Genomic DNA, 22,822 nt, shown 5'->3' with positions numbered 1-22,822 from the left:
GTAAAAAATGAATTCAAGGACAACAGAAAAGATCAGTGAAACTACGAGGTGGTTTATTTAAAAGATAAACAAAATAGACAAACTTTTAGCCAGACTCAACAAGGAAAAAAGAAAGGAATCAAATATACAAAATTGGAAATGAAAGAGGCAACATTACAACTGTTACTATACAAATACAAAGGAGCATGAGAGACTACTAAAAATAACCATACTGGAAAACTGGACAGCCCAGAAGAAATGGATACATTCCTGAAAACACACAACCTACTAAGACTGAATCATGAAAAAAATAGAAAATCTTAGCAAATAAATTACTGCTGAGCAGGTTGAATCAGTAATCAAAAATCTCTCAATGAAAATTCAGGACCAGAAGCCTTCACTAGTGAAATCTACCAAACATTTAAAGAATAATTAATACCAACACTTTTCAAACTCTGTCAAAAATATTAATAGAAGAGGAGGAAACTAAAACTCATTTACAGGGCTAAATAAGACAAAGATACCAAAAGAAAAGAAAATTAAAGGCCAGTATCCTTCATGAACATAGATGCAAAAATCCTCAACAAAATATTAGCAAACCAAATTCAAAATACATTAAGAGAATTACATGAAGAGGATCATACACTATGATTTAATGGGATTTATTCCAGAGATGCAAATGTCATTCAATATCTGTAAATCAATCAATGTGATGCACCACATTAACAAAATGAAGGATAAAACCACTTGGTCATTTCAAGAGATGCAGAAAAAGCATTTGACAAAATTCAACATCCATTTATGATATATATATATATATATAAAAAATCTCTCACCAAAGGGGATATTACCACTAGAAGGGAACATGCATTCATGCTTGCTAAGTCACTTCTGTTGTATCTGACTCTTTGTGACCCTATGGACTCTAGCTACTCAGACTTGTCCTTCTCTGCCCATGGGGTTCTCCAGCAAGAATGCTGGAGTGAATTGCTATGCCCTCCTCCAGGGGATCTTCCCAACCCAGGGATCAAACCCAAGACTCCTATGTCTCCTGCATTGGCAGGCAGATTCTTTAACCCTAGCGCCATCTGGGAATCCCAACAGGGAACATACCTCAACATAATAAAGGCTATATATGACAAGCTCACAGCTAACATTATATCAGTGGTGAAAAGTGAAAAATTTTCCTCTAAGATCAGGAAGAAGATGAGAGTGCACACTCTTCCCACTACTATTCAGCATAGTATTGGAATATCTAGTCACAGCAGTCAGACCCTCAAAAAGGAAATAAAAGAGATCCAAATTGGAAAGTAAAAAGTAAAATTGCCACTATTTGCAGATGACATAATACTTTACCTAGAAAACTCTAAAGACTCCACTAATAAGCTATTAAAACTAATATATGAGTTCAGTAAAGTTTCAGGATACAAAATCAATATACAGAAATCTATTGCATTTCTTTACATTAAGAATGAACTATCAGAAAGAGAAATTAAGAAAACAATCTCACAGTTGCATCAAAAAGAAAAAAAAAAAAGGTTAGCTATAAATTTAATCAAGAGGTGAAACTCCTGTACTCAGAATACTATAAGACATTGATGAAAGAAACTGAAAGCTGCATAAATAAATCAGATGATAGCCCATCTTCATAAATTAGAATGATTAACAGTGTTAAATTTCCACACTACCCAAAACTGTCTATAGATTCAAAGCAACTTATATGAAAATACCCATAGCATTTTTCACAGAACTATAACAAATAATTCTAAAATTTATATGACACCACAAAAGACATGGTATAGGGCAATCTCAAGAAATAACAAACCTGTGGTGTCACACTCCCTGATTTCAAATTATACTAACAATACTAGCTACAGTAGTCAAAACAGTACGGTTCAGTTAAGTTCAGTTGCTCAGCTGTGTCCAACTCTGCGACCCCATGGACTGCAGCATGACAGGCTTCCCTGTCCATCACCAACTCCGGAGTTTATTCAAACTCATGTCCACTGGGTCAGTGATGCCATCCAACCATCTCATCCTCTGTCTTCCCCTTCTCCTTCTGCCTCCAATCTTTCCCAGCATCAGGGTCTTTTCCATTGAGTCAGTTTTTCGCATCAGGTGGCCAAAGTATTGGAGTTTCAGCTTCAGCATCAGTCCTTTCAATGAATATGCAGGACTGATTTCCTTTAGGATGGACTGGTTGGATCTCTTTGCTGTCCAAGGAACTCTCAAGAGTCTTCTCCAGCACCACAGTTCAAAAACATCAATTCTCTGGCACTCCGCTTTCTTTATAGTCCAACTCTCACATCCATACATGACTACTGGAAAAACAATAGCTGTGACTCAATGGATCTTTGTTAGTAATGTCTCTGCTTTTTAATATTCTATCTAGATTGATCATAACTTTTCTTCCAAGAAGCAAGTGTCTTTTAATTTCATCACTGCAGTCACCATCTGCAGTGATTTTGGAGCCCCGCCCAAATTCGAGTCTGTTACTCTTTCCTCTGTTTCCCCATCAATTTGCCATAAGTAATGGGACCAGATGCCATGATCTTAGTTTTCTGAATGTTGAGTTTTAGGTCATCTTTTTCACTCTCCTCTTTCAGTTTCATCAAGAGGCTCTTTAGTACTTCTTCACTTTCTGCCATAAGGGTGGTATCATCTGAGTATCTGAGGTTATTGATATTCCTCCCATCAATCTTGATTCCAGCTTGTGCTTCATCCAGTCTAGAATTTTTATGGTGTACTCTGCACGTAAATTAAATAAGCAGGGTGACAATATACAGCCTCGACATACTCCTTTCCTGATTTGAAACCTGTCTGTTGTTCCATGTCCAGTTATAACTGTTGCTTCTTGACCTGCATACAGATATTTCAGGAGCAGGTCAGGTGGTCTGGTATTCCCATCTCTTGAAGAATTTTCCACAATATGGTACAGGCACAAAAACAGACACATAGACCCATAGATCAATGAAATAGAGGAGAGATCCCAGAAATAAACCCACACTTACATGGTCAGAGGATCCAAAAACATCTGATGGGAAAAGGACAGTCTCTTCAGTAAATGGTGTTGATAAAACTGGACAGCTACATGTAAAAGAATGAAACTAGACCATTTTCTTACATCATGTGCAAAAGCCAACTCAAAATGAATTAAAGATCTTACATAAGGCCTGAAACCATAAAAATCCAGATGAAAACACAGGCAATAACGTCATTGACATTGGTGTTAGCAATGTTTTTGTGAATTTGACTCCAAAGGCAAGGGCTGTGCTGTGTTAGTCACTCAGTCATGTCCGACTCTTTGTGACCTCATGGAGTATAGTCCACCAGGCTCCTCTGTTCGTGGAATTCTCCAAGCAAGAATACCTGAGTGGGTTGTCTTTCCCGTCTCCAAAAGACAAGTGAAACAAAAGTGAAAATAAACAAGTGGGACCACATCAAATAAAATGCTTCTCTATAGTGAAGGAAACCATCATCAAAATGAAAAGACAGCTTATTGAATGGCATAATATATCTGCAAATGATATATCTGGTAAGTGATTAATTTCCAAAAAAAGTCAAGAATTCATACAATTCAATATCAAATAAGCAAACAATTCATTTAAAAAACAGAGGACTTGAATAGACACATTTCCAAAGAAGATATACGAATGGCCAAAAGAAATATGAAAATATGCTCAACATCATGAATTGCCAGGGAAATGCAACTCAAAGCCTCAATAAGATATCAACTCATATATGTTAGAATGGTTATTATCAAAAAGAAAACAAATAAGCATTAGTGAGGATGTGGAGAAAAGGGAACCCTGGTGCACTGTTAGTGAGAATGTGAACGGATGCAGCTAATATGAAAAACAGTTTCAAGATTCTTCAAAAAATTTAAAAGATAGCACCACCATTCTATTCAGCAAATCCACTTTTGTGTTTGTCTGAAAGAAAATGAAAACACTAATTCAAAAATATGTATGCACCCTGATGTTCACTGTAGCATTGTCTTTTCCAATAGTCAGATTATGAAAAAAACATAGCTGTCCATTGATAGATGAATGGATAAAGAAGATTGGCATATCAACCAATGTAATACTACTCAATCATGAAAAAGAGTGAAATCTGGCCATTTGCACCTTGATGCTGTTATTTTAAGTGACACATGTCAGATAAAGACAAATACCATATGATTTCATATATATGTGGAATCTAAAGAAAAAACAAAGAAACATAATAAAACAGAAATAGTCATAGACATAGAGAACAAAGTGGTGGTTGCCAGAGGGGAGGGAGAGAGGGATACGGGCAAAATAAGTGATGAGAATTAAAAGATATAAATTACAGATATAAAATAATCACAGAGATGTGATTTAAAGTATAGGGAATACAATCAATAATATTGTAACAACTTTGGCGGATAAATGTTGACGTAGTGTGGTGATCATTTTTGTAGTGTATAAGAATATCAAGGCAAGACTGCCTTTCTGAAGATTACAGGTGAACAGATTTAAAGGGGTAGATAAAACTGAATAAGAATAATGTATTCTCAAATATAAATCACATGACAGAAATATAGGATCTATAAAGAACATAGTATTCAATGTACTAACTTGAAAAATATTTTAACATCATCTTTACAACATTCACATTCATGTATTTTAATTGAAAACAAAATACTCTAATTTGATTAATTTAATTTAATTAATTATGTCTAACCATCATAAATTAGGTAACTGTTTCATGAAGATGATACTGTTTTGGTATATTCTATTTTTATGTCATCAGCTTTAAAACTCCATTAATTTCCAATTTTCAGATTTCAAATATTTTCATCAATCTGCTTGACATCTTAGGATTTTATATCTCTTTCCTGTACCTATATGCTTCATGAAACAAAACACTTTAATGTTGGGCTTTGTAAAATATATTAATGTGTACTTATGTGTTTACAATGATAATCTCTGCTAAAACCTTATAATTTGTTTAAAAGCAAATTTATATGTAGTTATATCTTACTAGATGTTAATAAAAACCCATACAGTGATCATTCACATGTTTCAGTTCAGTTCAGTCACTCAGTCGTGTCCAGCTCTTTGCAACACCAGGGACTGCAGAACACCAGCCTTCCCTGTCCATCACCAACTCCCAGAGTTTATGGACAGACTTATGTCTGCCGCATTGGTGATGCCATTAAACCATCTCATCCTCTGTCATCCCCTTCTCTTCCCACCTTCAATCTTTCACTGCATCAGTGTCTTTTCCATTGAGTCGGTTCTTCGCATCAGGTGGCCAAGTATTGGAGTTTCAGCTTCAGCATCAGTCCTTTCAATGAATATGCAGGACTGATTTCCTTTAGGATGGACTGGTTGGATCTCCTTGCAGTCCAAGGGACTCTCAAGAGTCTTCTACAACACCACAATTCAAAACCATCAATTCTTCGGTGCTCAGCTTTCTTTATAGTCCAACTCTCACATCCATACATGACTACTGGAAAAACAATAGCTTTGACTTAATGGCTCTTTGTTGGTAAAGTAATGTCTCTACTTTTTAATATGCTGTCTAGTTGGCCATAGCTTTTATTCCAAGGAGCAAGCATCTTTTAATTTCATGGCTGCCATCACCATCTGTAGTGATTTTGGATGACTGCAAAGGACCTCACTGTTTTGACCTCACCCAAGAAAATAACGCTACTCACTATTTCCATTGTTTCCCCATCTATTTGCCATGAAATGATGGGACCAGATGCCATGATCTTAGTTTTCTGAATGTTGAGTTTTAAGCTGACTTTTCACTCTCCTCTTTCAGTTTCATCAAGAGGCTCTTTAGTTCTTCTTTGCTTTCTGCTGTAAGTGTGGTAGCTTGAATTTTTCTGATTGATTTATGGGAATTTCTTACATATGAAGGATGTTGGTCCTCTGTTATATATTGTAGATATTTATTCTAATAGTGTCATTTATGACCTTTATTGATAGTTCTTTTGTTTATATAGAACCTTTAAATGTTATGTATTTACTGCCATCATTTGGTTATAGTTTTCATAGAAACATTGTATAAAATTAAAATATATTAAATTAGAGAACTGTATTCATAATAGCATTTTGTTTAAAGGGAGGCTATTGCTAGCCAGGTCTAGCAGGATTTTTGTAGGGATGCAATACTACTTGAAATGTATAAGATTTGAGTTCTATAAAACAAGTCTCCTTTTATCGGGATTTCACTGCAGTGTTGTACTCTGATATGTATAGGTGAAGAAGCTCTTTTAGTATTCTAGTAGCAAGCAACTAAGAAGAACTCTGCAAAATTAAGATTATTATCAGTCGCAAAGTTTTGTTTGACTCTTCACGACCCCAAGGACTGCAGCACACCAGTTTTCCTATCCCTCGCTAAATTCCAGGAGATTCCCTAAGTTCACGTCCATTCAATTGGTGATGCTGTCCAACCATCATCTCCTCTCTTACTCTCTTTTCCTTCTACCTTCAGTCTTTCCCAGCATCAGGTTCTTTTCTAATGAGTTGGCTGTTTGTATTAGGTAGCCAGAGTATTGGAGCTTCAGCTTCAGCACCAGTCCTTCTGATGAATATTAAGGATTGATTTCCTTTAGGATTGACTGGTTTGATCTCCTTGCTGTCCAAGGGACTCTTAAGAGTCTTCTCCAGCACCACATTTGAAAGCATCAGTTCTTTGGTGCTCAACCTTCTTTATGGTCCACCTCTCACATCCATATATGACTACAGGAATGGGTTCTTAATGGAGATCTTTGGGTTGCAAAAGTTAATGAATGAGGGAGTGGAGCAGATAAGCAGTGCAAGAAAATAATGTCTGTGCTTTGGGTGATATTCAGTACAGTTCAGTTCAGTCTCTCAGTCGTGTCCAACTCTTTGCGACCCCATGAATCATGGCACGCGAGGCCTCCCTGCCCATCACCAACTCCTGGAGTTCACTCAAATTCACGTCCATTGAGTTGGTGATGCCATCCAGCCATCTCAGTCTCTGTCATCTCCTTCTCCTCCTGCCCCCAACCCCTCCCAGCATCAGGGTCTTTTCCAATGAGTTAACTCTTCGCAATGAGGTGGCCAAAGTTTTGGAGTTTCAGCTTCAGCATCCGTCCTTCCAAGGAACACCCAGGACTGATCTCCTTCAGAATGGACTGGTTGGATCTCCTTGCAGTCCAAGGGACTCTCAAGAGTCTTCTCTAGCACCACAGTTCAAAAGCATCAATTCTTTGGCATTCAGCTTTCTTCACAGTCCAACTCTCACATCCATACATGACCACTGGAAAAACCATAGCCTCGACTAGACAGACCTTTGTTGGCAAAGTAATATCTCTGCTTTTCAATATCCTGTCTAGATTGGTCATAACTTTCCTTCCAAGGAGTAAGTGTCTTTTAATTTCATGGCTGAAATCACCATCTGCAGTGATTTTGGAACCCTAAAAAATAAAAGTTTGACACTGTTTCCACTGTTTCCCCATCTATTTCCCATGACGTGATGAGTGATATTAGACAAGGGTTTTTAAATTTGAGGCTGATCAAAGTATCTGTTTGGACTTGTTGGTAAGGCATCTGTGTCTTTAGGGCATAAGGGTGAAAACTAATTCTTTAAAACATTATGGATGTGCTGAGTGCACGAAGATATAGTTCACCTATGTCTTAGATATCACCTTGTGTTAGATCCTAAATGTTTGTTTGGTATCTGGTAGGAGAAGTTACTGTAGTAAGCTATTACAGCACATTTTCACTTCCACATACAGTACATTTTAAGATGGTTTGACAAGTTTCATAAAAGTCCAGTAGGGATTTATAGAGTAATTGAAGGAGAAATGACATTTTTACAATGGTGAGCTCTCCCTTACAGGAATATGTTCTCTTTTAGTTCATTGAGGTCTTCTTTTATGACTTTCAGGAAAGCTTTATAGTTTTTTTCATTTCATTTAGACATGACCATTTTTTGGTTATTTGTGAGTTCTAAAGTGGTTCTCGTGTGTGTGCTACACTCTTGTTATACTTTGTTTATTTTCTATTTGATAAAAATGGTACATAAGTAGAAATTTATTTATGTGTGTTTTTAATTTCGCCACTTATTTCTTTATTTTATTTTATTTATTTTTTTAATTTAATTTTATTTTTAAACCACTTATTTCTTTTATATATCTAATATGGAAGTTAATTTTGTTTTTATCATTGTGAATAATTAACATGTTTGAAAATAATTACAACTTTTAATTCTGCATCCAATATTCTGCATCCATTTTAATCCTAGTTTACTGATTTTTAAATTACATAGGTGTTAAATTATAATTGTTAATGTATTGAATTATGTTAAATTGTTAATGCATTACATATTGTCTTTCACTTTGTATTTTCTCTTTTGAGTGTTGATTTTTTTTTCCCTCCTGCCCATTTATCCTAATGGTTTGTTACTTTTTTATTTATCTGAGGAAATCACTTATAGTTTGTTTTACAAACACTTTTCCCTGCAGAAGCAAAACTGATACTTTTAGTTCTGACTTTATGAGTAAATAGATTTTATAGTCAAAAGAGAAACAAGCAATCAAGCAAGCAAGCAATACTTTTCCCTCAAGATTAAAAAACAAAACAACAAACAGTTATTCTGTTTGTTTTGTCCCCAAATAAATGAAACCTGTAACATTTCCCTTAATTTACTGACTCCCTAGTAAAACCAAATTTATTTCTCAATTTTCAATATTCCCATTTGAAGCTATGTCACAATCTGTGTGGTTAGGGTAATCATGAAAAAAAAAAAAAGTATTTTTCTGGTTGGCCTTGAATACAACATCGCTGCTGAATGCACTTATAATTAGATTGTTGTTGTCTTGTTCGGTTGCTAAGTCATGTCTGACTCTGATCCTGTGGACTACAGCATGCCAAGCTACTCCGTCCTCTACTGTCTCGCAAAGTTTGCTCAAACTGATATCCATTGAGTCAGTGATGCTATCCATTTCATTCTCTGCTGCCCCCTTTAAATCTTTCCCAGCATCAGGGAAAGATTTCCAATGAGTAATAATTAAATAGGTTACCTATATATATTTTAGACTCTCTATACAGTCATATCATCTAGGAACATTCTCTATATATTTTCTCTCATTTTATTTTTCATTACTTACATTACAATGCTGAATTATGATGAAAGTGGACATTGCTCTCTCATTTTCAATTATTGGAGGAAGGCTTTAAACATCCAACTGTTAAGCTTGTTTTTTCTGCTTTATTTTTCTGTATATACACTTTAATAACTTAGGGGATTGCTGTTGTAGTTTTAGATGGTTGAGAAATTTTCAATCATTAGTGATGCTTTTTTGCATTCATATATGATCATATTATTTTTCTCATTTATTTTATTAGCATGTTACATTGATTTATTTAATCAGTTTTAAAATTTTATTATATATAGAACTTGTATTTATTTTTATTTATAACTTTGATCATATTTTTTAGATTTATACCTAAGTGTTTAATTCTGTTTGTGTACTAATATAAATGATACTTTGGTGATTCTAATTTTTAGTATGCTATTAAAATTTTTTGAAACAGCTTTAAATGTGCAAAAAATGTAGAGATACTACAGAGAATGCCCATGTTCCCTACACACAGTCTCCTCCATTGTTACTATTCTATATTAGAGAGTAACTATGAAACAATCAACGAAGCAATACTAATATATTCTAATTTACTAAATCCATACTTAATATGAATTTCCTTAATTTTTACCTATTTTTTTCTGTAACAGGATGTCATATTACATTTAGATTCCTCTTGGTTGTGACAATTTCTCTGAATTTTCTTGTTTTTGATGACCTTTGTATTTTAAGTACTGGTCATTTATTCTGTAGTGTCCCTCAAGTGGGACTTATCAGTTGCTTGTCACATGATCAGACTCTGATTGCGCATTTTGGGGAGAAAGACCAGAAAAGAAAAGTGCCATTCTCATTACATCATATCAAGAATACATTGGCAACATGGCTTAAAAATGATGCTGTTAATCTTGAGTTTGTTTGGCAGGTGTTTCTATTGTAAAGTGACCTCATTCCACCCATTTCCCATCGAGTTCTCCTTAAAAGGCAGTCACTAATGTACAGCCCACCCATAACGAATGGTAAGTGATACTTCAACTCCTTGAGAGCAGAGTGCTAAAAAATTATTCAGAGTTTCAGGAAATTTGTCTATTTCTCCTCATTTATTTAATTCAATAACTTGTTTGTATCAGTATGAGACAGATGTTTATTTATATTGTAATGTACTATTAAAAATGCCTTATTTTTTATTGTTCAGTGTGTTCCAGCTTTGGCTATTGGGAAATCTTTCAATTAGCTTTTATATTCCTTTGACATAACCCCATCATTTGTGGGCTTCCCAAGTGGCACTAGTGATAAAGAACCCACCTGCCAATGCTGGAGATATAAGAAATGCTAGTTCAATCCCTGGGTCAGGAAGACCCCAAGGAGGGCATGGCAAACCACTCCAGTATTCTTCCCTGGAGAATCCCATGGACAGAGAAGACTGATAGGTTACTGTCCATGGGGTCACAAAGAATTGGATATGACTGAAGCAACTTAGCACGCACATCATTATGTATATACCATTTTGGGGAAGAGGAGGCATATCTATATTTTCTGGCATTATAAGGTAGGAAAGCTGTGTTAAATATAGACAGTGTATTATAAAGCAGAGACATCGCTTTGCCAACAAAGATCTGTATAGTCAAAGCTATGGATTTTCCAGTAGTCATGTATGGATATGAGAGTTGGACCATAAAAGAAGGCTGAAGACCAAAGAATTGATGCTTTTCAACTGTGGTGTGGGAGAAAACTCTTGAGAGTCCCTTGGACAGCATGGAGATCAAACCAGTCAATCCTAAAGAAATCAATCCTGAATATTCATCAGAAGGACTGGTGCTGAAGCTCCAATGCTTTGGCCGCCTGATGTTAAGAACCAACTCACCGGAAAAGACCCTGATTCTGGGAAAGACTGAAGGCAAGAGAAGCGGGTGACAGAGGATGAGATGGTTGGATGGTATCACTGACTCAATGGACATGAATTTGAGCAATCTGTGGAAGATAGTGAAGGACAGGGAACTTCAGGCATGCTGCAGTTCACGGGCTCGCAAACAGGCAGACACGACTTAGTGACTGAACAACATCTTGTACATTTCCTGTCCCAGTTCTAGAATCAGCCATTTTTTTCCAGGAACACTAGTTATTTTGTTGTTGTTGTTCATGACATTAGAAACCATGAGCTGGGCAGTAGATGTGCTCTTTGCTTCTAGGCCCTCTCAGCTGACAGAACAAGGGAATATATGCATGGCTATTAACCCATGTTTATACAAACATATAACTATTTTTAAGTGTAACCGTCTGTATCTATATCAAGGTAATTCATGAGTTCATACTGATGTCACCACATCTTATCCATTACTACACAGAACATTTATTTGCTTATTTGTAACTCTCACTTCAAGGCTGAGAAACCTGGCTCTCATTATCTACTGTACATTTACTTGATTGCTCAATTCTAATATAAATATTAGTGATTTTAGCCTTCTTAGCCCAAATCCCTGGACACAAATTTATCAATGAGAGTACAGTGCTACAAAAGGTTACTTTGCCTTTTGTTTATAGACTAAACAAATTTACAGAGTTACTTAGGTAAGCACCCCTTTCTCCCATTGGTAGTGATATTGATGACTTTATAATACATTTATATGATTTTTATGTACATATTTCCATTTCTGTACCAAAATTCTACATCTTGTGTTTTTATGTGAAACAGTCTTGTGTTTTGTAAGATAATTTCCTTTAGACTTTTCCTGTAGTCCTTTTATTTTGTTTATTACTGTTGTGTTTACTCAGTTTGTCCTGTTGTATTTGTGTGACTTTTGTTTACAAGTTAAACATTGCATCTGAAATGTTTTAGAGAGCATTTGAGCTTCTGGATAATATTGTTCTCCAAAGAGGATTTACTTTTTCTCTGGCAGATAGATGACAAATCTAATTAGTACAATCAGCCCTTGAAATTATCACAGCTGGTCTTTACTCTCTGGTTTATTTTCAGTTCAACTTTAATTATATTTTGTAGCCCTTTAGGTTCCCAGTGAGCACTTTTCCTCACTGCCCAGTCCTGATTTCCATCCCAATTTCCATGACTCCCTTAACTCCATGAGATGATGAAAATTTCTGTTCAAGTTTTCAGATACTTCTTAGTCACAGCTTTTGATATGACCAATCAATATTATAGAGAAGCAGCAACCAATGTCATTTTTACCTCTTTTGAATTCCAGTTTCTCCTAAATAATGCATCAAAAATTCATATTGCTTAAGTAACTTTTGGATGGTTTCAGTGAGATGGTGTTTAAATATTTTTGAAAATTATTGCATATGATCATCCCATCATTCCTGGAAAAAGCAAGTACTCACTCCAAATCCTATTTGTATCTCTATCCTTACATCTGGGATGAATTTTCTTCTTCCAGAATCTTTTAAAAACAAGAAAAACAGACTCAAAATGGTGCTGCTTAGGCTAATCCCTATGTTACCAAACTGAGACTTAATTACAGTTTGAACTGTCCAAGAAATGGAATCTTAAACCAGTCAGTCAGGAATCGTCTGATAGCGCTAGTGAGGTAATCTGCTTGATAGACCCCTGTGTGTGTGTGCATGCACACACACGCACACAAGTGCACTTAGTTGCTCAGTTGTGTCTGCCTCTTTGCTACCCCTTGCACTGTAGCCCACCAGGCTCTTCTGTCCATGGTATTTTTCAGGCAAGAATACTGGAGTGGGTTGCCATTTCCTTCTCCAGGGGATATTCCTAATCTAGGGATCGAATCCACATCTCCTGTGTCTCCTGCATTGCAGAAGGAGTCTTTACCCACTAAGCCATCTGAGAAGCCCCTGATAGATCCCTACTATCCCCCAAAGAAAGTCTTGCAGTAACCAACCCACTTTTTTGTCCAGTATTAACTACCTTGTTCCTGTTTCCTTATGCCTATAAAAGTCTTTCATTTTTATAGAGCTACTCAGAATTCCTTTCTATTTGCTAGATAGGATGCTGGGTAATTCACAAATCATTGAGTAAAACCAATAAGATCTTTAAAAGTTGAATTTTCTTTTTCATGTTTTTAAAGTCATACTTCTGTACTGCATATGTAGATCTTTGGGCATCGGGATTTATAGGTGGATGCATATACTTTTGGATTCTCTGCCTTAGGTCTCTACCTAGATTTGTTTTCAAACCTCTTGCTCCATAAAGATGAAAAAATCTGAAATCCAGTCCATTCAGGTTAAAAAAAATATCATTGGCGGGGGGGGGAACTGATTAATTCTTCTCTTTACCTTTCTGACTCCAATCTTTACCAGATTAAGTAACTTGCCATTTTTTCAATGCTTTGAAGATTTTGTTTTCTTGCTCCTGTACCAGTAGCCATATTATATTAATAAAAATAAAAATACTGCTTAAATCTTACCTCTTATCATTTTATATTTTTTTCTTTTCTTTTCATTATGGAAAATGTCTTGTTTGACTGCTATTTCACGGAATCATGTTTTAAAATTTTGAATCTGTATTTTCGGCTTTCATTTGGTTTTATCTTCTTTTTTAAGTTCCATTCAATTTTTTTTTCTTATTTAAATGGCTCCTAATTGAGACTTTTGAAAATTTTATAGATGCAGTTGCTTCTTAAATATCATTGAAAACAGATTTACAAATTTTCTAAAATTCATTTGTCCTTCTTTTTCTATTTGATAAAATAATTTTAGAGAATTTACAAAAAGGTTTATTTCTATTTAATTACAATTGCGTTCTTATGTTTAGTGAAGCTTTTAAAATTATGTTTTAAAGACAGTTTTCTTCTTTTCAGTAGAAAAATGTAGATGATATCTGTCCAATTGCTTCTATTCCTGTTTTGATATGATCAAACAGTTCAGTCCTAACAAAACAAAGTAGAAATGCTTAGCTTGTTCATAACTTTACATTGCTAATTTAGAAACACAGAAGCTTGCTGGGAATAGAGTGGAAGCCAATTATAGGTTGGCTTCTGTGTCAATTAATTCTGCATTTTCTGTGGTAGCAAGGAATTAGTGTTTCCATCCACGCCAAAATGAGCTTGTTAAAGCACTGCTATAGAATCCAAATTCAGGGTTGCTGGCTTGGTCTGGTGTGCTTTCCAGAAGTGATAGAGAGAAATATTTATATTGTGCATGCCCAATAACTTATCTCTGATTCCAACATTTATTAATTGATAAGGTTTCTAAGTAAATAAAGCTCTTCCAGGTTTTCCCCCATTTACTTTCATGTGGTATATTTTTTTGTATTATCAAGGAGCCAAGTACAGTGTCTCCTTTCTCCCATCTGGTTATGTCCCTACTATTTGTGGGAGAAATTAATCAGAATTTCTATTCTGTGGATTTTGTTTTGATATTTTTCTGAATTTGTTAAAATCTAATTTTAATGAGCTTTTTTTTTTTAAAGTAGAGGCAGTGAAATTAAATTAGGTAAGCGTGCTCAGATGTTATCTGAGAGTACACAAAATATTATTTTATTTTAAACATTGTTTTCTCCCAAACTGATGATTTAACATATCATAACATAGGACATTGCTTTTAAAAGGAAATTTGATGTCATAAAATCCATATTTATGAATGAAGATTTAAAAATTCTTATTGGAAGAACTCTTTTAAATATATATGTGCTTGCATGCTAAGTTGCTTCAGTCGTGTTTGACTCTTTGCGACCCTATGGACTGTAGCCTGCTAGGCTCCTCTGTCAATGGGATTGTTCAGGCAAGAATATTAGAGTGGTTTGAAATGCCCTCCTCCAGGTGATCTTCCTGACCCAAGGATTGACTTAAGTCTCCTGCACTGGGGGGTGGGTTATTTACCACTAGCGCCACCTGAGAAGCCCTTAAACATATATGTATATAATCATATAGCATTATTTATATACATTAAAACATATATAAGCAAAAAAAATTGATAAGTTATTTATAACATTTTTACAAATTCTGAGACTTACTATTCTTAATATGTTTGTAACTTATATGCAGGGCAGAGAAGGCAATGGCACCCCACTCCAGTACTCTTGCCTGGAAAATCCATGGACAGAGGAGCTGGGTAGGCTGCAGTCCATGGGATCGCACAGATTTGGACACGATTGAAGCGACTTAGCAGCAGCAGCAGTATATGCAGGGTGACTTGGTTAAATACTTGATCAGTTCAGATCAGATCAGTCACTCAGTCGTGTCTGACTCTTTGCGACCCCATAAATACTTGATACTCTCTACCTATATCTACTGGAATAGTTATTTGATTGGTTAGCTTCTTCTGGATTTGTCTAATCTTCACAACTGATGCATTTCAAGTTTTTCAGTTCAGTTCAGTTCAGTTGCTCAGTTGTGTCCAACTCTTTGTGACCCTATGGACTGCAGCACACCAGGCTTCCCTGTCCATCATCAAATCCTGGAGCTTACACAAACTCATGTCCATCAAGTCAGTGATGCCTTCCAACCATCTCATCCTCTGTCATCCCCTTCTGCTCCCGCCTTCAATCTTTCCCAGAATCAGGGTCTTTTCCAATGAGTCAGTTCTTCACAAGAGGTGGCCAAATCATTGGAGTTTCAGCTTCAGCATCAGTACTTCCAATGAATATTCAGGACTGGTTTCCTTTAGGATGGACTGGTTGGATCTCCTTGCTGTCCAAGGGACTCGCAAGAGCCTTCTCCAACACCACAGTTCAAAAGCATCAATTCTTTGACACTCAGCTTTCTAGTCCAACTCTCACATCCATACATGACTACTGGAAAAACCATAGCCTTGACTAGACGGACCTTTGTTGGCGAAGTAATGTCTCTGCTTTTTAATATGCTGTCTAGATGGTCATAACTTTCCTTTCAAGGAGTAAACATCTTTTAATTTCATGGCTGCAGTCACCGTCTGCAGTATTTTTCAAGCTGTACTTGTTCTTTATTTTTCCAGTAGACTCTGGGGTCTATCTTGTATAACTGCCAAGGAAACATGGAGAACTAATTTTCAATCCACCTTCCTGCTGTGTATTATTGATTGTGTGCACCAAATAGGCTGACCATGTTCCTTTTTACATTTACTATTATCTAATAGAGAAGATCATTAAGTGATGTATGCAAACCTTGTGCTAAAAAATCAATTTAGATGTTTGTTAACAATGCGTATTCCAGAGTCTATACTATACTTATTGAAGCAGAATATCTTGGGAAATAGTGCAGAAAACTAAATATTTACCAAGCTCACTGGGTGATGATTGCACACACTGAAGTTGAAATCCACTGCTGCCTTGATTCAGAACAAGTCTTGTAACTAGACAAATGTGGAGTCTAATGGAATTGCTATTTACTATATGCAGGATTGTAAAAATGAACTTAACATATATGGTTTATTTTACATATCTGAAGTACAGGAAAGTGTAGACTAGATATGAGGATGCAGTAAAACACTACTTATAAATCTTTTAGTACAATTCTTGGAACCAACTATGTATTTTATCAAATATAAGATGCCATTGATTTAAAGATGTTTGGTTATTTATGTATGGTAAGAAGAGGAATTACACTTTGCCACAGTACTCAGTAATTACTTTTTATTTTATACTTTTATTTAAAAGACATTTTATACTTATTGAAAGAGTTCTTTTAAAATATATGTACATATACCTAATCATATACATTTGTGTAACTTAAAAGAAAACATAAGCAAAATGAATTTATGGAGGCATTTCTAAAACTTCTAAACATTCTGAGATTGATTTTTCTTAATATCTTTGCAATTCATATCTCCATCCTTTCTTCTACCAGCATCATTATACAAACATTATTGAAAATAATAGTCAACTGTTGGCTCAGGACATTTACTTTTTCAACCAGTGACTGATTTTTCCTGTTTGGTGCTAGAAATAAAATAATTTGATCAGAAGATGTCAACAGAAGAACTTTCAAATTATACCATGATTGACATTCTTTCTTCAAATTGGCCCCAAAAGATTTTGATTCAACTATTAAAGTGATTGCAATTGTCTAGTCAAAATTCCATGAGTAACAACCATATTCACTCAAGTACAATTGACAAACATATCACAACTGCCACGAGGCTGAGAGTGATTGAAAGATTTAGTAGTTAACCCAAATGTAGAAGTTTCTGAGTCTCCATTACTCTGCCAGATCCCCTTGTAGCATAGTTCCTCTTGCCTAGAGTTAATCAAATACCTGTTAACTAAGGTTGAATATCTAGAATCCAGGATTTTACACATAGCAGTCCTTCAATAGGACTCCAGGCAAGAATACTGGAGAAATGGCAACCCACTCCAGTATTCTCACCTGGAAAATTTCTTGGACAGAGAAGCCTGGCGGGCTACAGTCCATAGGAATGCAGAGTCGGACATGACTGAGCAACTAACACTAATAAATGTCAGGTTTTGTCCTTTGCCCCTAGGCTGCTGAGACTCTCCCTAATGCCTTGTCTCCAGATCAAAACCATCCCTAACCTGGTCTTTCCCAGCATCCTAAACCCACTGTTAATGCCTATAGAGCTTTCTGAACTCCACCCAGAGATTTATTCTATTTCCATAAGGATTTTGTGAACCATGAAATACTGTACAAAAATATCAATGATGCATTTCTTCTCTTTTCTTTTTTTTTTGCAGACACTTAGCTTTACTGCTGCAGGATATTGGAAATTTGTTCAAGGTTTTAACCTTTTATGAATCTGGATTTTGGGGTTCCAAGTTAGCCAGAGTATTTAATATAAGATGAAGATTATGTACAAAGATCATTTTCCCCCTTCTGCTTCATGAGCGGTATTTATTATAGTTAGTAATGATTTTTTACCAAAACTTAGAGAGAAGTGTCTGTTGGTCCCTATGTCATTTTGACTCGTAATTCTACAGAACAAAATCAACTATTTAAATGGACTTTCAATCCCCCTGGTAATCTGGCTCCATATTAATTCTTCAACCCTATCTCTTTATGCTCTTTTCTAAAAACCTCTGTTCAAGTCAGGTTGATCTCATCACGGTCTTCTGATCACACCATGAGCATTCCCACCTTTACTCTTCAAACATCCCTCCAGCTAAAATATACTTTTCCTGCTATTCTAGACACACTCATATTTTCCTTTTTTTCAAAAAATATTCCTTGAATACATAATATTATCAGGCAAGTAAAGAGACAAACAAAAGCCATGTCATCTTGGAACAATAAAGGGTATAGGAAATAACCAAATAATAGACCTAATTATAAAATATATTTTTATAAGTTATGATTATGGAAAACTTGAGTGATTGGCTAGATTAATATACTTAATCAATAACTGTCAATTTCAATCTATAGCATGTTCAAATATTGTGCACCGGATTGTTATTTTACTCATATGTATTATATATAGCTTGCTTCCATAATTAAAAGATAGAATCAAAGACACTGAATTAATTGAAATCTTCAGTAGAATTAGCAGTGCATTAAGAGAAAAGAAAGCAATTCAAATTTTACTCATTTCCCCCATTAGATGGCTTGTGATCACCAGGTATATAAACACATTAAAGCCTCACAATACCAAAAATATCTCTAACCGACCCTGATTCTTGTGTTTTCCCTACCCTGGGCAGGGGAGGTGGACATTCTCATGTTCTCCTCGAGGATAAGTAAGAGTCGAAATGACTTAGAGGAGACGATGATACTTATCTCTTGCCAGATTATTGACCAACAACTCAGACTAAGGCAATAAGGAGCAGAGAGGAAATTCCTATGTTCCCAAGTGTTTTCCGGGGCCACTAATTGGAGAATTTTTAGTATTAGACTCATAGTCCAGAAAGGTCTTGCTAGCCACAGAATCTGCCCAGACTAAAGCTGGAGTGAACAAATTCCATTCTATGCAATCTAAGTGCATAGACTCAATGAACAATGGAATAAGAAAAATAGACCCTTACATCTATGTTGACAAGCAATAATAAGTTATTGTAGAATTGCACTGAATATTTAGAGGGTAGTTTGTTTCACCTGTTATGGTTAAAACCAAATATGTTGGTAATATTTTCCATAGAGTTAGTAAGCATCTAATGTCCTTGCCACATGCTTAGTATTAACTGACAATTCTGTAGATACCAAACTTTTAGCACACTACTTATATAATTTTATAAAACTTCTCTTTCATGCTTATTGAGATAAAAACTTGACAGTAAATTCAACACATGAGATACTAAAATCTACCTTTCACTCCTGCATTTTAAATGATATATGTGAATAACTAAAAAATGTATAGGGAAAGAGAAAAAAATCTATAAGAATGTTTCTGGGTCTTTTCCCTTTGTCTGCTGGTACCTTCCGAGTTCCAATCTGAATTTGGGAATCTGTAATAGTTAGTTTTATGACTCCATGGATATTATATTGACTCCTTGTAATTGAAGATAAATTATCTTTATGTTTCCTTCTTCTGGTTGAAGAGCTCACACTGGTTTCTCTATAAACATGTGAAAATCTCAGTTCTTCTCCCACTCTTTGAGGCTTACTCAGATGTTTCTTCTGACAAATTATTTTTCCTCTCTTATTCATGAAGTTACCATTCCTTCCTTTTTATTTTTCAAAAGGCATTATAGTTTAATTGCAACAGATGTACTGCTTTAAAATGCCTTATTATGAATTGTATTCATCTCTAAAAACAGATGGGTGGACAAAATAACTCAAAGAAAAGTGTATACCAAAACTCATGATGTGAGTCTTGAATGATTCCAGTCACCTGGGGAAACAGGGTTACATTTTGTAATCACTCAGAGTTGCTAATCAAATATTGTCTATTTGGTTTTTTTTCCCCCTGTTCTGTTTTCTATTTTCTGCTATTTCTATCATCTTAGGCTCAGGGATTTTGACTTTGGATTCCAGCCCATTTTTCCCATTGGAAGTTTTTAAGAAATCCAGGGGGTAAGAGCATCTGCTATGATATTTATAAATGTCTGAGCTGCCTACTATGCCTAGTTACTAAAAACAAATATGGACCTGCACTGAAAAAAAACCTGACAAATGCAGGCTTAAGCTTGGAAATTGTGTGGCATTATTCCACAGTCCTTTCCAACTGAAGTTTAGAAGGTCATGTTCAATGTCCTTTCTTTGCAAAGATGTCAACTTAAAAAATGATCTTATTTGCCAATACTGAAAATAGACTTCAGATAACCCATACAGCTTAGCACACTGCACAACAAAAGCTCTCTGATGTTTGAACTGATTCATTCTGAATGAGAGATTATACAACCTCTATTGCTGTTTGCTCATTACTATTTTAAAATGTTACTTTTTCCTTCTGGATAAATACTGCATATATCTACCTCAGTTTGGGGCTTCCCAGATGGCTCAGTGGCAAAGAATCCATCTGCCAATGCAGGAGATGCAGGTTTGATCCTGGGATTGGGAAGATAACCTGGAGGAGGAAATGGCAACACACTCCAGTATTCTTGCCTGGAGAATCCCATGGACAGAGGAGCCTGGTAGGCTACAGTCCTTGGGGTTGCAAAGAGTCGGACATGACAGCAACTAAACCATAGCAGCAACCTCAGTTTACTCATAACAAAATTAGAACTCATACATTTAAACCACATTATTTGTAAGTTAAATTCACTTTTCAGAAACAAGTTTTCTTTATCTGAAAAATGAAAGCAAAAAATTATGCTACTCTTGTCTGCCACTTTACTTCCTTCTGTACTTTTGCCTTCCTGGCTTTATCAGTGCTTACTCTTCTCCTTTTGATTTTATTATTTAAAAGATATGCTGTGCTTTCCTCTAATACTTGATGTCTATGGATCCTCCAGCTTTAACAATACACAGAAACTTATCTATGCACCATTTCTTCAAAAGGGTGCTACTATGATGCAAATGAATTTTAACATTATATTTCAGTTAAAAATAATGTTAAACATTCTTTTATACATAAAAATACATCTCTGATACAAACATAGTTCTTCACACATATGCTTTTTATCCTAATTACAAACTCATCCTTATTTAGAAATGGTGAAAAAGGATTTGGGTTGGACAAGAGATGATGGCACTGAAGACAAGTACTAAAATAATGGAATTGGAAAGACTTGACATATGAGCTTTTTCTGGACTAAATTTCTCCTTTTATAACATTTTTTCTTTGGGTGTGTTCTTTGGAGCAGCTCCAATACAGTGGGAAAGAAGATGAAACAGATATTCAAAAGACTTGGATGCTAATCCTGGCTCCACCATTTATTAACTGGATGTTCTTTCCGTTAATTATCACCCTTACAAGGTCCTTGTAAGGATCAAATATGTATGAAAGTACTTTATAAATTATGAAATTCCATCTAAGTCTAATCTATTAATATTTATTGCCATATCCCTAATTTGCAAAGTGGGGTTATTTATAGAAGCTTCATAATAAATTGTTTTCAATTAAATGTTTTTAAATTGCAAAAGATGGATGCTCCTTGGAAGAAGAAAATCAATGAAAGAATATGTAAAGACACAATTGATAACTCTCCTGTAAAATCCTTTCTTAACTTTCAGACACAGGTAATATTAAAAGCACAGTATATAACATTCCACAACTTTGTTATGTTTGTGTAAATTGTATATTAATGTAGTTAATTTTTTGTTTTGTATTTGCTAATTATACTTATCTTCCTTCATTATTCTTTGCTTTTGTATGTTCCTGTGGTTTTGTGTTTCTTTTTTGCATCCTCTTTTTAGCTTAAAATATGTCATATTTGTGTACTTTTAGATGTCTATACATGAAAGGTGGAAATCTAACACATTCTTTAAAATTTATAATTTTATATTTTGAATGTACCATAAGTTATTCAACTATTCCTTTATTGATATATATTCATGTTGTTTCCAAGTTTTTGCCACTAGAAATCATTCTAAATAAGCTTCCTTATGTAATAAAGCCTTACTTTCTATTTGATAGATTCATATAGTTGGGTCAAAAATATATGCTTTTTAACTACAGAAGATATCTGATCACATACTGAATTCAAATTCACACAAGTCATGAATGAAGAGGGCCGATTTTTAAAGTTTGGTTAATCTTACAGATTTTTTTTAAGTCATCATGAATACACTCATTTTATTTGACTAATAGTTATGTTGTGCTTATTTTCATATGATAGTCTACTAGTTAACATTATGCCTGTTTTTATTCTTAGCCAATTAAGAAAAAAAATCTATTTTTTATCTTTTTATTTTCCATTTGTAGAAAGTTAGAACTATGGTAGTCAATAACCTTATGTTCAATATTATTATATCTTTGAAGACTCCTATAAGACTTAATAACTGGATGGTCTCTAAGACACAAGAGATTAATTTCAGCCAATGAAATTCTCTAGATCCATGTCACCCAATAGAATTTTCTGCTCTGATGGAAAGGTTCTGTATCTATGCTCTCCGGTATGGAAGCCCTGAGTCACATGTGACTGCTGAGCATTTGAAATGGAGCTAATATGGCTGAGGAACTACAAACATAATTTTACTTAATTTTAATTCATTTAAGTTTGAATATAAATAGCCACACGTGGCTAGTGGCTTCTTCAATGGAGAAGAAAGTCTAAAGTTCTTTTATGTGTTTAGAGTTGATTCTCTTAGGGGTGGGGGGAGGTGTGATTTTTAAACTAGACAGTTAACATACATGGACATGGTCATTTTGGCACAAATAACCATTTGTGTGTATTACTGAAGAAATGGTTAGAGTGATTCACAATCCTTTAAGTTGATCCATTTGGGCCTGTCTAGTGAATCAGTCCGGAGAAGGCAATGGCACCCCACTCCAATACTCTTGCCTGGAAAATCCCATGGACGGAGGAGCCTG

The sequence above is a fragment of the Bubalus kerabau genome, chromosome 8 (assembly GCF_029407905.1).
Source record: "Bubalus kerabau isolate K-KA32 ecotype Philippines breed swamp buffalo chromosome 8, PCC_UOA_SB_1v2, whole genome shotgun sequence".
In the NCBI taxonomy this organism is placed as follows: Eukaryota; Metazoa; Chordata; class Mammalia; order Artiodactyla; family Bovidae; genus Bubalus; species Bubalus kerabau.
The sequence above is the reverse complement of the archived record's forward strand: the minus strand, read 5'-3'. Positions refer to the sequence as shown.